The sequence below is a fragment of the Odocoileus virginianus genome, chromosome 17 (genome assembly GCF_023699985.2).
Source record: "Odocoileus virginianus isolate 20LAN1187 ecotype Illinois chromosome 17, Ovbor_1.2, whole genome shotgun sequence".
NCBI classification, from domain to species: domain Eukaryota; kingdom Metazoa; phylum Chordata; class Mammalia; order Artiodactyla; family Cervidae; genus Odocoileus; species Odocoileus virginianus.
This window is the reverse complement of record NC_069690.1, coordinates 7,906,021-7,919,097: the sequence shown is the minus strand read 5'-3', so window position 1 is coordinate 7,919,097 and position 13,077 is coordinate 7,906,021. Positions and strand designations below refer to the sequence as shown.

Sequence of the window (13,077 nt, the reverse complement as noted above, 5' to 3'; positions counted from 1 at the left end):
TTCCAGGCTCCTGGCTCTAGCTTGACCACCTCACAGCTAACTGGAGGCTCATCTGGCCTCCCAGAAAGTGGCAAAGGATTCATTCCCCGTATCTCCTAAGAGGCAAGGGTGGCCAGCAGCAGAGCTTGGTGGTCTTGGAAAGCTGGTTATTAATTTGCAAGGGGGCATTAATGACTCTCCTCCTGAGTCAAGAATGGGAAATGTGTTGATGAGATGGACTACCTATCCTGGGAAGAGGCCGTGCAGGAGCACAACCACCTTCAGGCACAGCTCTTAGAACCAAAACGGCCTCAAAAGTCATTTGGCCCAGGCCTCCCCCTTTCACCAGTCCCCGAAGCCCAGCCTTGCAGTGACCGGCCCAGGGTCTCCTGCAGGAGACTAGGGCCTGGCTGCCAGCTCTCCTCACAGCACAGCCTGGGCTGGCGCTGAGCAAATGGGTTGTGGCTGTCACCAGAGAGGAGCTGGCAGCAGACACAGCAGACTATGTTTTCTTTGCAGACTGAGGGTAACTAGAGGAAGCTGAGAATTCCGCTGTTCTGCTCCGCTCTGCCTCCGGCAGGCAGGCAGCCGGCGGGCGGGAGGAGGGGAGGGGGAAGACCAGCCGCTCTCATGCCAAAGGAGGAATCTTCCCTCCTAGGATAAGCAAGGTCATACAGGCCAAAGATGGAAGGGAAGACCACCTTAGGGCCCCATGGCATCCCTGGGGAGGATGTCAGAGCCTGGGTCCCATGTCTGGAGCTGCTCTGGGGGTGTCAGGTGAGAGCTCACATCCATGAAACACTTGCTCTGTGCCAGGCATGGCACTACAAACTCAGTTGCACTGTGAAGGCAGTTCGTGTGAGGCCTGGGGAACATGGTCTAAAGGGCACAAGAGTGGGTTCAGCTTTGATAATCACCAGCTCTGTGATATTGGGCAAGTCACTTAACCTCTCTGGGCCTCAGTTACTTCATTAATAAAATGGGAGCAATAATAGCACCCACCTAATGAAGTCATTGGAAGATTAAGTGCATTCACACACACACAGCTCTTCAAACAGTGTCTGCCATGGAGTCAGCAGTAGATAAGTTATTGCAATTTCTGCCGTGTTGAAGCTGACACAAAGCTCTGAAGTAGATACTCATCCCTGAGGCTCAAAGAAGTCCAATGACTTGGCCCAGGTCCGTTTGATGGACAGCACAGGCACCCTCCTTAAATCCTCTTTGGTAGGAAGCAGCTTCCGCTCCCCAGCTCCCCACCTCGAGTCCATTCCTGTTTGGAAACCTCTTCAACCACAGCGGGAACAAAGGTGGACTCTGTCCTGCCTCTGGGGGCTAGGCTGGTTGGTGGCTTCAGGCCCAGCCAGAAAGTCCCTCCCTCACACTCCGGCAGCCCCTGGACCTGGGAGCCTCCCAGACACGTCATCCCACACCCCCGCCCCAAGCCTCCCCTGGGGCCTCCACCCTCCTCCGCAGTCTCCCTCCCCGCGCAAGGTGCTGGCTGCCAGCCTGGAGCGGGGACCCTCTGGATCCCAGGATAAACAGACTCGCTGTGGCCCAGCCCTCCGCCGGCGCGCGCTCCCCGCCCCTCCTGCCGCAGTGCACAGCCGCTCTGCCGCTCTGCTCCGCTGCCAAGTTGGCAGCTGTCTCTGCTGTTACTATCAACACCTCCGAGGGAAAAGAGAGAGAACTCAGCTCTCTCTGATCGCCTGGCGCACGGAGCAGCGAATTCGTGTCAGAGCCAGCCCTGGAATAGCTCCCAAGCTCCCAAGGCTTCCTTGGTGAGGAAGGAAAGGTGGGAGAAGCCCTTTCAGCAAACCAGCCTCCTAGCAGAGCCGCCGGGCCTGGCCAGGGCTGCAGGCCTCCAGGGAGCAGGCAGCTCTGATAGAAGCGGCTGTAGGAGGATGCTTCAGGCCAGGCAGGTGCATAGGAGAGGGCTAGGAGGCCTTCTCTCTCCAGACTGTGAGGCCCTGAAAGGCATGGACTGTCTTCCCTCTACCCCCACTGGATGCGTGGGCAGAACTCTGGTCATATTCCCCTAAGAGATGACGGTTTCCCCATCAAATGGGAACTTCCCCCAGGCCGAAGCCACCTTTGCCCTTTCCCAACCCGCGCCCCAGCCTCTCAGGCCTCTCCCACTGGCTCCCTAAAGCAGCTGATGGCCGTCTATGGCTCCTGCCAGGACTCCAGCCTAAAAGAATAGAGAGCAGGTACCTCCAGGAACCCAGTGCCCACAGCGCAGTGTCTGTGGTCAGTCACCTACCCCTTGACAGGTCCAAGGTTGGAGGAATTTCCTTTGTAGCTTTCTCTCTGCTTGACAAGGGAAGGCCTGCATTCTCTGCTCCAGAGCTTTTGGCATCAACCAAAGTGGTGGGTTCAGGGTCATCAGCTTCCTAATTCTACATCACCCAGCCACTTAATTTCCCCAGGGATGCAGGTGTCAGCTCCCACTCTGGATGCTGCCAGCCTGTTTCCTTCCCTGTAACATGGAAATAACCTTTTATAACTGACTGGGTTACAGCTGATAGTGTTAAAGACATGAAGACTATGGTATAAGCTCCTGAAAGTGCTTAACACTTAGAATCAGTATGTTTCCCTCTCCTTCCTTCCCTTCTTTCTTTCTCTACTCCCTCCAGGAAGCCTTCTCCCAGATGTGAAACTGATCTAAGACCCCCTCTATTCCCCTCTCTGGATGTCTGAAGATGACCACCAAGAGAGACACAACCAACTTTTCTGGTAAGTGGATCTGCCCCCAGATCCCCGAAGGCCAGCTGACTTTCCAGTGGCCAAGAGGAACAGAGAATTCATTCAGTGTGCTGGGTTGTAAACAAGCCACGAAGGACTGTGCCATTCCAGGCTGCACCTGTGAGCATCCTTCTGCTGAAGCCCTGTCAGCGTTTCCATGACAAATTCGTGTTTCCAGATGCCTCTCTCCCAGCTTCAAGAGGATGCCTTGCAATGACACGCAACACTGAAAATGCCTTCATAATTTTTTCCCTAAAAAAGGTTGCATGCTCTAAAATTCCACCTGCCTGTTATATGTGTTTGCTTTTTATTCTGAGACTTGTGTTGGTATTCTGTTTATACTCTATACCTGCAAGCATGTGATATCCACGTGGGAGTTCTGTGCTGGAGAGCTATCGTGGCAAATACACCAGCACACGGTGTGATGAGACATCTCTCTTCCCTAAAATGTCTCCCATCCCAAAGCCTGAAATGCCACCACTAGGGATTTACCACATTTGAACTTGAATGATTATCCATCCCTAAGAGTCTACTGTGACAATGTACCAACCCCTCATAGGGACTAAGCTACCATTTGATGGGGGGCTAGCCAAGGAACCATGAGACATCAGGAAGGATGACCAAAGGGTGTGTACATACATGCTAAGTCACTTCAGTTGTGTCCAACTCTGCGACCCCATGGCCTGTAGCCCTCCAGGCTCCTTTGTCCATGGAATTCTCCAGGCAAGAATAGTAGAGTGGGTTGCCATGCCCTCCTCCAGGGGATCTTCCCCAACCAGGGATCCAACCCGTTTTTCCTATGGCTCCTGCAATGCAGACAGATTCTTTACCACTGAGCCACCAGGGAAGCCCCCACCAAAGGGTTTTTCTTTTAAGAGAAGATGAGAGGCATCCAAGACATGTTACCTACTTTACACATTTGCAAGGCTTGCCTGTGGGAGGACACATGGTTGCATACACATGCATGCATGCACACGCACAGTGCTCTTAATAGAGAGCAATTTGTCCTAAAACCTAAATAGTGTTCAGATTCACCTGTTGTTGGGCAGTCGCTATCATATCCGACTCTTTGCTACCCCATGGACTGCAGCACACCACGCCTCCCTGTCCTTTACTATCTCCTGGAGTTTGCACAAGCTCACATCGAGATTCACCTGTGATGCTTCCAAAAATGCAGAGACACAGGCCCTGACCCATTTATACTGAGTCAAGAGTTTCTAGAGCTGGAGCAGGGCCTGAGACTATGTAGGAAAGCGTCCAGGAGCTGCTGCTGATTGGTCAGGCTTAGAAACCACTACGATAGAGCAGCGTCGCCAACCGCCAGGGCCCAATGCCTGATGACCTGAGGTGGAGCTGATGTAATAATAACAGAAGTGAAGTGTGCAATAAATGTAATGCTCTTGAATCATCCCCAAACCACCCCCCTCCCCCATCTGTGGAAAAATTGTCTTCCATGAAACTGGTGCCTGGTGCCAAAAAGGTGGGGGGCAGCTGCTAAAGGATAGAGCCCCAAGAGAGGAAACAGAACACCTGAATTGGGGTCACAGCACCACCCCAGGCATTGCACTCTCTAAACCCTGGGGGAAACATGTGAGACCTGGCTCCCATGGTCTGGCTGAGGCGAGGGTTATGGAAATACCCACTGAAAGTCATCAGACATTGCCAGTGCTATCCCATTCCTATGACGTGTGCAGCACGTGTGGGTGTGTGTCCACGTGTATCCGTGTATCTGGCTTTCCTGCAGAGAGGGCAGAGCTGATCTTCGTTGCTCTCCTTCAGCGAAGGTCATGGCTGTCTTTACATCCAGGTGGACTTTCTCTCTTCAGCACTTGCCCCCTGCTCTCCTCTCTCAACCTCTTGGCACAGTCCCTGATAATGCTGTTTGAAGTTTCTAATAGGTTTATCTATCATCTATGATCCCTTCTAGAGAGGAAGAAGGAAGAGAAGTCGTCACTCCCGCTTTACAACAAGCGGAAACCCAGGCAGGGGGCATTAGAGGGCTTTATACCATTTAAACATAGAGCAGCGACACTTCCCTTTTGAAAACCTGATGAAAATGGTACACACACATTTCCCATACAGTTTCAGGGTTTCATGGGCTTTCTGGCACCTTTCCTAGGAGTCCAGGAAGCCCAGATAAAGAACATCTGCCCCACCTGGATCTGACCTCTGAGCTCCCCGACGGTCACATTCAAGCTTGACTAACATGTCACCCCCTTGCCCCAGGGTGCAGGACGAACTTGCCTGGCCTTCCCTCTCTCCCCAAGAAAGAGGGTTAAAATCCAGTGATGCATTGACACATCATCTGTGTCAAGACAGGATCTTCTCAGACCAGACTGGGCCTCCCCTTGCCTGAGCCTGCAGTACAAAGTCTGAGCTGCTATTAGGTATCTGAAGGGTGGATGATCTTTACTGCAATAACAGAAGATACAGCTCAAACTGACTTAAACAACGAAAGGAAATTTCTGGTCCCATGACAGTTAAAAAAAAAAGGTTCCAGGTGAGCAGGCTTTACACAAGGTCTGATTCATCAGCCCTGTGCTGGGTCTTTTTTGTCTCTCCACCCTCCTGCATGGTGAAAGGTCATCCCAAGACTCTTAGCCTTCAAGGTTGCAACATGGTCTCCAGCAGCAACCAAAGCTGTTTATTCATTCTCAGAAGAGACAATGAGCTGCTTTTTTTGATAGTTCCCATGAATGAAAGTGGAGGTTTCTTTCCAGAACCCCTCAGTCAGTAGCTCCTCACATCTCCTGAGTTCATGTTGGGAAATAGCTGATCCTGATCAGAGCCTCTGTCATTGGAGCGTCGCCTGGCTGGGAAATTCAGAACATGGTGTAGAAGGCTTGCCTCGGTGCACAGACTCCCATGTCCCTGGGCTTAGCCTCCTCTGCACTTTAAACTGCTTCCAAGAAAGGGGTTAAGGACTCAAAAGAAATGATTTTATAAATACTCAGGCTCTGGTCTTGTCCCACAGAGGTCCTGGACAAAAGCCTTCTCAGGAAGGAAAGAGGAGATGGATTTCCACTCTCTTGTTTAAAGATTTCTCTATTGATTGATTGATTTTTGGCTGTGCTGCATCTTGGTTGCTGAGCGGGCCACTCTCTAGTTGCGGCGCTCAGGCGTCTCGGTGTAGTGGCTTTTCTCATTGCGGAGCATGGGCTCTAGGATGCACAGGCTTCAGTAGTTGCAGCATGTCGGCTCAGTAGTTGTGACTCCCCAGCTCCAGAGCACAGGCTCGATAGTTGTGACACACAGTCTTCGTAGCTCCACAGCAAGTGGGATTGTTGTAGCCACGCATTCCGGGAAACAAACTCACTCAGAAGGACAGTGCAGATAGTGGAGTGCAGTTTATTACACCGGCGGGCCCAAGGCAGAGTCTCCTCTTAGCCAAGGACCCCGACCAGCATTTGTGAAAATCTTTTATACCCCATGTGTACATGTCCAAACCCACCACCCCAAATTCCTTGAGACTTACATAAATTAAGGAAGGGTAAATACAATCCCAATAACCCCATCACTCATGTGCCATGTGCTCAGACAGTTAAACAATTAGCCAATAATCAATAAGCACGAGGTTACACTCTGACAGGTACAGAAAAATTTATGGCCTGTCTGGAGGAAGGGGTGATTAGTGTATGTGTTCTCTTAGGCAATGAGTAACCTGGATACGATCTTCAAGATTCCCCTGTCCAGAGGGGTCTTATCCTTCTGTTGTCGTTATCATAGGCACTAAACACAGAATTCAGAGTCCATTGGAGAGGTGGCCGAGCATGATCAGCATGAACAGGCCTAAGATGGAGTCCAGGCCCTATGAATTCCTTCTTCAGGATCTTCCCGGATCAGGGATCGAAACTGTGTCTCTTGTATTGGAAGGCAGATTCTTTACCACGGAGCCACCAGGGAAGCCCCAGATTTTCACTTTCTAAAAAGGAAAAGCAACAGAATCTGCAGTCAGTCAGTTGAGGGGGATTCAGGTCACACAGGTGTTCAGAGAGCTGGGATATACCTCCTTCCTCCTTAGAAGCCTTGGATGATCATCAACATCCTGTTTATCCTCTCTCACCTCTGTCCAAAGAGAGAAAAATGGTCATCCCTTCCCTTTTACAGTGACCTGTGTAAGGCACGACAGCTTGGAACGAAGCTGAGTTCTCAGAAGTTTCCAGGCTTTTGTGCTGCACCACAGAGGATCAAAAGTGTGGTGTGTGCAGTGGTTTTCAGCCAGTTCTCAATTGCCAGAACCATCCAAAAGGTTTTTTGTAACTCCAATAAAACTACAGGTCCCATGTGGCTCTGGATCTGTTTGGGGTTCATATAAAGAAACATTGCTCAGCAATTGAAAGTCTTTTATCTTTTATTTTTGGCTGATCTGGGACTTTGTTGATGTGTGAGCTTAGTTGCCCTGAGGCAATGTGGGATCTTCATTCCCAGACCAGGGATCAAACCAGCATCCCCTGCATTCTAAGGTGGATTCTTCACCACTGAATCACCAGGGACGTCCCTGAGAGTCATTTAAAAAAAAAAAAATCCAATTACTTATTTATATCTCTTGAAGAGATATAAAGGCTTGGTAAAGTTTTTCTAAAGCCCCTTTTACTCCTCCCCAGTTCTCTCCCATCCATAGCTACTCAAGGGCCTTCTGCATGTCAAAAGCTCCCATGCCCTCTCAAGCACCCAAATATCTCCCCTCTTTCTCAGTTCTTTATTATGAAAGGTGATTTGGCCTCTTGTGTCAGGTCTTATTCCTTGTCCTCCAGGCTCTCTTCCCACTCATTCTCCCAGTTCTACATCTCAGAAGATCTTTATCAAAGTTGAGACAGAATTCTCCTTAAAATGCTCATTAAAATGCTCCTTAAAATACTCATACACTTCAATAAATCTGTCCCTGTCTCATAAGCATTGTTGGGGAAACAGATTTACAGTCTCATATGTTAATACTCATAGGTTATTCTAATACTGTGTCTTTCAGAGAAACAGAACCCATAGGATTTATATAGAGAGATAAACAGAGTAGATACAGATATGAGATTTATTATAGGAATTGGCTTACTTGGTTATGGAAGCCAAGAATTCACATGATCTGCCATCTGCAAGCTTAAAAACCAGGAAAACTAGCTGGTGGTATAATTCTGTTCAAGTCCCAAAGCCAGAGAATCTGAGGAGCCGCTGGGTGAGTCCTGGAGTCCAAAGGCCCAAGAACCTATGTCCTATGTTGCAGGAAGTTCCTATGTCCAAGTGTTGTAGGAAGAGGGACCCCTTCCGGGGCCTGAAACCGGGCTCTTGTCTAACACTTGGAAATGAATTGTTCGAGAAGACACATGTGCTGGCAAAGCAAGAGATTTTATTGGGAAAGGGCGCCTGGGTGGAGAGCGGTAGGGTAAGGGAACCCAGGAGAACAGCTTTGCCACGCTCGGCTGCAGTCACAGGTTTTATGGTGATGGGATTAGTTTCCGGGTTGTCCTTAGCCAATCATTCTGACTCAGAGTCCTTCCCAGTGGTGCCTTGTTCAGCCAAGATGGATGCCAGAGAGAGGATTCTGGGAAGTGGTCAGACATGTGGTGTCTCCTTTTGACCTTTCCAGAACTCTTCTGGTTGGTGGTGACTTATTAGTTCCATGTTCCTTACCAGGACCTCCTGTCGTAACACAACTCATGCAGATGGTTACTGTGGTGCCTGGCCAGGGTGGGCGGTTTCAGTCAGTGTGCTTCCCCTAACAGAGGGCGGGAGAAGGTGGATGTCCCAGCTCAGGAAGAGAGGGGGAATTTGCCCTTCCTCCACTATGTCACTCTTTAGTTGAATTGGGTTTTGCCCACCCACCTTGGTGAAAGCAGATCTTCTTTACTCATTCTATTGATTCTAAATGCTAATCTCTTCTGGAAACATCCTCACAGACACATCCAGAAATAACATTTTACTGGCTATCCGGTCATCCCTTATCCCAATCAAACTGACATATAAAATTAACCATCACACATTCCATCTGTCTTGCTTTTTTTTTTTTTTTTGGCAGGCATGTAGGCTGTCTAGTTGTAGCACATGGACTTAGTTGCCCTGCAGCATGTGGGATCTTAGTTCCTGGACCAGGGATTGAACCTGCACCCCCTGCAGTGGAAGCATCAAATCTTAAACACTGGACCACCAGGAAAGTCCCACATAACCCATCTTGAAGTAGAACATCAGCTTTAGTGGTTTTGGCTGGTGGGAACAGGGGGTCATGAACCATCCCCCTTACCTTCTCAATGCTTCCACTAGTTGTTATGTGGAACAAGTCAACAGGATATTCTCCACTGGCTCCTCCAGCTTCAGTTTCCAGCTTTCCTGACCCCGCTCTGAGATCCAGGAAGCTGACCTGTGGGGTCTATATCAAGACCATCCCTTGCCCTTGGTTCCTTGTTGGGCTTGGCCAGTGGGAGCCATTGACAAGAGATGGGAAGGCAGAGGTCGGGATGTTTATTCTGCCAGTGCCCCCATTGCTGGGCTGATGGTTGGCCCAGGCTCCAACCCTAGGCCCTTTGCCCGATACTCTCCTCCCCCGGGCTCTAGTTGCTACTCCCCCCTTTCCCCTGCAGCCTGGAGGTGCTAGTGAGTTCCTGTAGTTGCCAGTCCCTGGGTGTCTTACCACCTTTCCAGGCTTCCTTACCCTTGTAGCTTCTCTGAAGCCTGTAAACAGCTCCCTCATCCAGCTCTGCTCATTGCCTGGAGTGACAGGACATGGACTGATTCAGTGCCCCTGTCTTATACAGTTTTATCACCTCATGGAATCTCATCATGTGAATTGGAGAGGTGAAGGAGGATTACACTCTTATTTTGTTGAGGTTCTGACATATAAAACTTTCAACAGTGATTCAGCCAGATGTCAAGGTCTAACTCGTTCCTTTGGCCTGGAACACCTATTAATACTATTTTGGGCCAAGTTAAGGATTTAATCAGTGGCTAAAGAACAGTGTCTTTCTGCAAAGTTCAGTGGACAATGAATACACCGGTTGTCACCACTGTGATCTAACTGTGGGACAACCCCAATTAGACAGGAACCACGAAAATTCAGGGTGAGACCCTGCTGCACTGTCCAGCCAATTTACCTTACCCTGACCACAACAAGACCAAGAAAGATAAAGAAATGCCCAGTACACGCCACCGAAAGACTGAGTCAGCAATCAGCATGAGCTGAGCTATTCTGAAAAAGCTTCTCATTCCAAAAAAAAATCTACCCACATCCCCCATTTCCATCCCAGGCCTGATTAGAATGAAATCATATCTGCTCATATCTGAAATTTCATCACTGAAGACTTACAACTTTGACTTTAGGACAAATGTAAATATTGCCCTGAAAGGAGTCATTTAGTTATATTTGATGAATATTTCCAAATTCTGTGCAAGGCACTCCTGAACACTATTGAATGTTTTAATCCTACCAGTCACCCTTGAGTAGGAATAAGCCAAATATTAGGAGAAGAAGGTGAAACCACAGAGAGGTGGAGACAAATAAGCTAAAAAGAGAGGAAGTTGCCTTTATTCATACTGGGCTCTGGGGAGAGACTCTGGGTTAAAGACATAAATAAGGGGTCTGCAGCACATGGATGGTGTTAAGCCATGGGGCTATATAAGCACCCAGGAGGAAGGACGAAGAGGAGACGAGAAAGGCAGGGCATTAAAGAGAGGAGGGGAGAGGACAGAGGAGAACTGGGCCTTGGGGCCCTCCAGTCTTAGAGCTTGTGGAAAGGGGGAAAGGGAATCCAGGAAGGAAAATGGAAAAGGAACAGCTGGTGAAGTAGGAGGAAGATTGGAAAACCCTGGTGTTTGGAAGAAACTGAGAAACTCTTTCATGAAGTGAATGATCAAATGAATTGTTGCTGATGAGTCAAATGAGAACAGAGAATTGACCATTGAACCCCAGAAGTCCCTGGAGACCTTGAAAAATGTGGTTTTACTGTCATGGTAGGGACATGAGCCTCACTGAAGGGTATGTGACAGAGAACAGGAGGTAAGGAAATAGAAACAGTCCAGATCATTTTTTAAAATTTTGCTGTGAATGGTTAGCAGACAAATGTTGAAGTAATTGGAGAGGAAATTAGGATCAAAGATTCTTTTTTTAAAAAATAAAAGTTATATACCATAATGGAAACGGTCCACTAGAGAGAAAATTTGACAATGCCTATGAGACAGCAGATAACTGCTGGAGTGATGCCTTTTAATAGGCAGGAAGGAAAGGATCCAGTGCACAAGAGGAAGGCCTGACCTCAGATAGAAGCACTGGATGGTCCATTCATCATAAGAGGATGGGGGCGGAGTTAAAGGTCCTGAATACTGGAGGTTGGTATTTTTTATGGAATGATAAGGACTTATTTTTTTCTGATTTCTTCTATTTTCTTGGCAGGGGAAAAAATCATATCACTGGTTGAAAGTGAGAAGCAAGGAGAGTTGTGTGAAAGTCTGAGAAGGGAGGAGTATAATACAGTTATCACAAAAAGTAGGAGAGTGATTTGCCTGGGGAGAGACTGTAGGATTGCTGGGCAACAACATGGTCCTCCTGAGGTTTAAGTCCATGATTTTTAAGGGAGACCTTTCAGCACAGTCACGTCTATTTCTCTAGCCACATTCAGCAGCTGGAATGCAGGTGTGTGATAGGTGGAAGTTAGATTTAACCAGTGTTGGGGCTTCACTGGGCCCACAGGTTGGAAGGGAAGAAGGTCATGGTGGTCGTTGTTGTTCAGTTGCTCAGTCATGTCAGACTCTTTATGACTTCATGGACTGCAGCACACCAGGCTTCCCCATCTTTTACCATCTCCCCGAGCTTGCTCAAAGTCATATCCATTGAGTTAGTGATGTCATCCAGCCATCTCATCCTCTGTCGTCCCCTTCTCCTCCTGCCTTCAATTTTTCCCAGCATTAGGGTCTTTCTAATGACTCTAATCAGGTGGCCAAAGTATTGGAGCTTCAGCTTCAATCCTTTTAATGAATATTCAAGATAGATTTCCTTTAGGATTGACTGGTTTAGTTATCTATTGCTGTTGAAAAAAAAATTCCCAGCACTTAATAGCTTAAAACAATAGACATTATCTCTTAGTTTTTAAGAGATAGAACTTGGAATTTGGAGGGAGCTTAGCTGGGCAGTTCTGGGAGCTCTCATGAGCTTGCAGTCAAGATATTATCAGGGGACTTACCTGGTGGTCCAGTGACTAAGACTCTGCGCTCCCAATGCAGGGGGCCTGGGCCCCATCCCTGGTCAGGGAACCAGATCTTGCATGCCGCACCTAAGACTCAGTGCAGCCAAATTAATAAATTAATTAACTTTTTTAAAAAAGATTTTGTCAGGACTTTGATCATCTGAAAACTTGACTGGAACTGGAGAATCTGCTTCCACTGTGGTCCACACGCTTGACTGGCAAACCAACAATGGTTGTTGGCAAAAAGACCCAGTTTCTCTTTGTGTGAGCCTCTACACAGGCTGTTCAGGTGTCCTCAAAACATGACATATGACTTCTCACAGAGCTAGCAATCCAGGGAGAGAAGAACTAAGCAGAAACTATATTTTTATGACCTAGACTCAAGTCACAATGCAATGCTTGGCCACATTCTATTTGTTAAAAGCAAGTCACCAAGTCCAGCCTATGTTCAAGGGGAAGGGATTTAGACTCCACCTTTTGAAGAGAGGAGTGTTGTTATGAATGGAATGTTTGTGTCCCTGCCCCAAAACTTACATGTTGAAGCTCTGACCCTCAGCATGGCTATATTTGGAGATGGGACTTCTAAAGAAGTTATTAAGGTTGTATGAGGTCATGAAGATGGGACTGTGATCTTATAGGATTAGTGTCTTTATAAGAGACACAGCTGCTTGATATGCTATAATAACCTAAATAGGAAAAGAATTTGAAAAAAGAGTAGATATATGTATGTGTATAACTGAACCACTCCGCTGTACATCTGAAGCTAACACAACATTGCTAACTGACTGTGTTGTTTAGTAGCTAATTCAAGTCCAACTCTTTTGTGACCCCACGGCCTGTAGCCCACCAGGCTCCTTCTGTCCATGGGATTTCCCAGGCAAGAATACTGGAGTGGGTTGCATTTCCTTCTCCAGTAACCAACTATATTCCAATATAAAATGAATTTTTAAAAGTATATATTTAGAACTAAATTAACAGTGCAGAAAAGGTCTTAACATTTTCTTAGTGATTAAAAGAAAGAAAAGAAAAAAAAAACAGAAGAGACAAAGAGCTTGCTGCTTCTGAAAGCCTAAAAGAGACCCTTGAACTGAATTGGCCAGAACTTTGATCTTAGACTTGTGGCTTCCAGAACAGTGAATGAATTAATTTCCATTTAAGTCACCCACTCTCTGATATTTTGTTATGGCAGCCCAAG

At 47.7% G+C, this 13,077-nt stretch overlaps 1 long non-coding RNA gene across 2 annotated transcripts; it reads left to right on the top strand.

Annotated features, from left to right (window-relative positions):
- Positions 1 to 1,451: 1,451 nt before the first annotated feature.
- LOC139038930 (uncharacterized) lies at positions 1,452 to 3,037 on the top strand. Of its 2 annotated transcripts, none has more exons than XR_011492040.1 (2): positions 1,452 to 1,757; positions 2,613 to 3,037. It is a non-coding gene; the product is annotated as an uncharacterized lncRNA (long non-coding RNA). The 2 variants fall into 2 exon arrangements; XR_011492039.1 differs by having other exon boundaries at positions 1,452 to 1,771.
- The last annotated feature ends 10,040 nt before the right edge of the window (positions 3,038 to 13,077 follow it).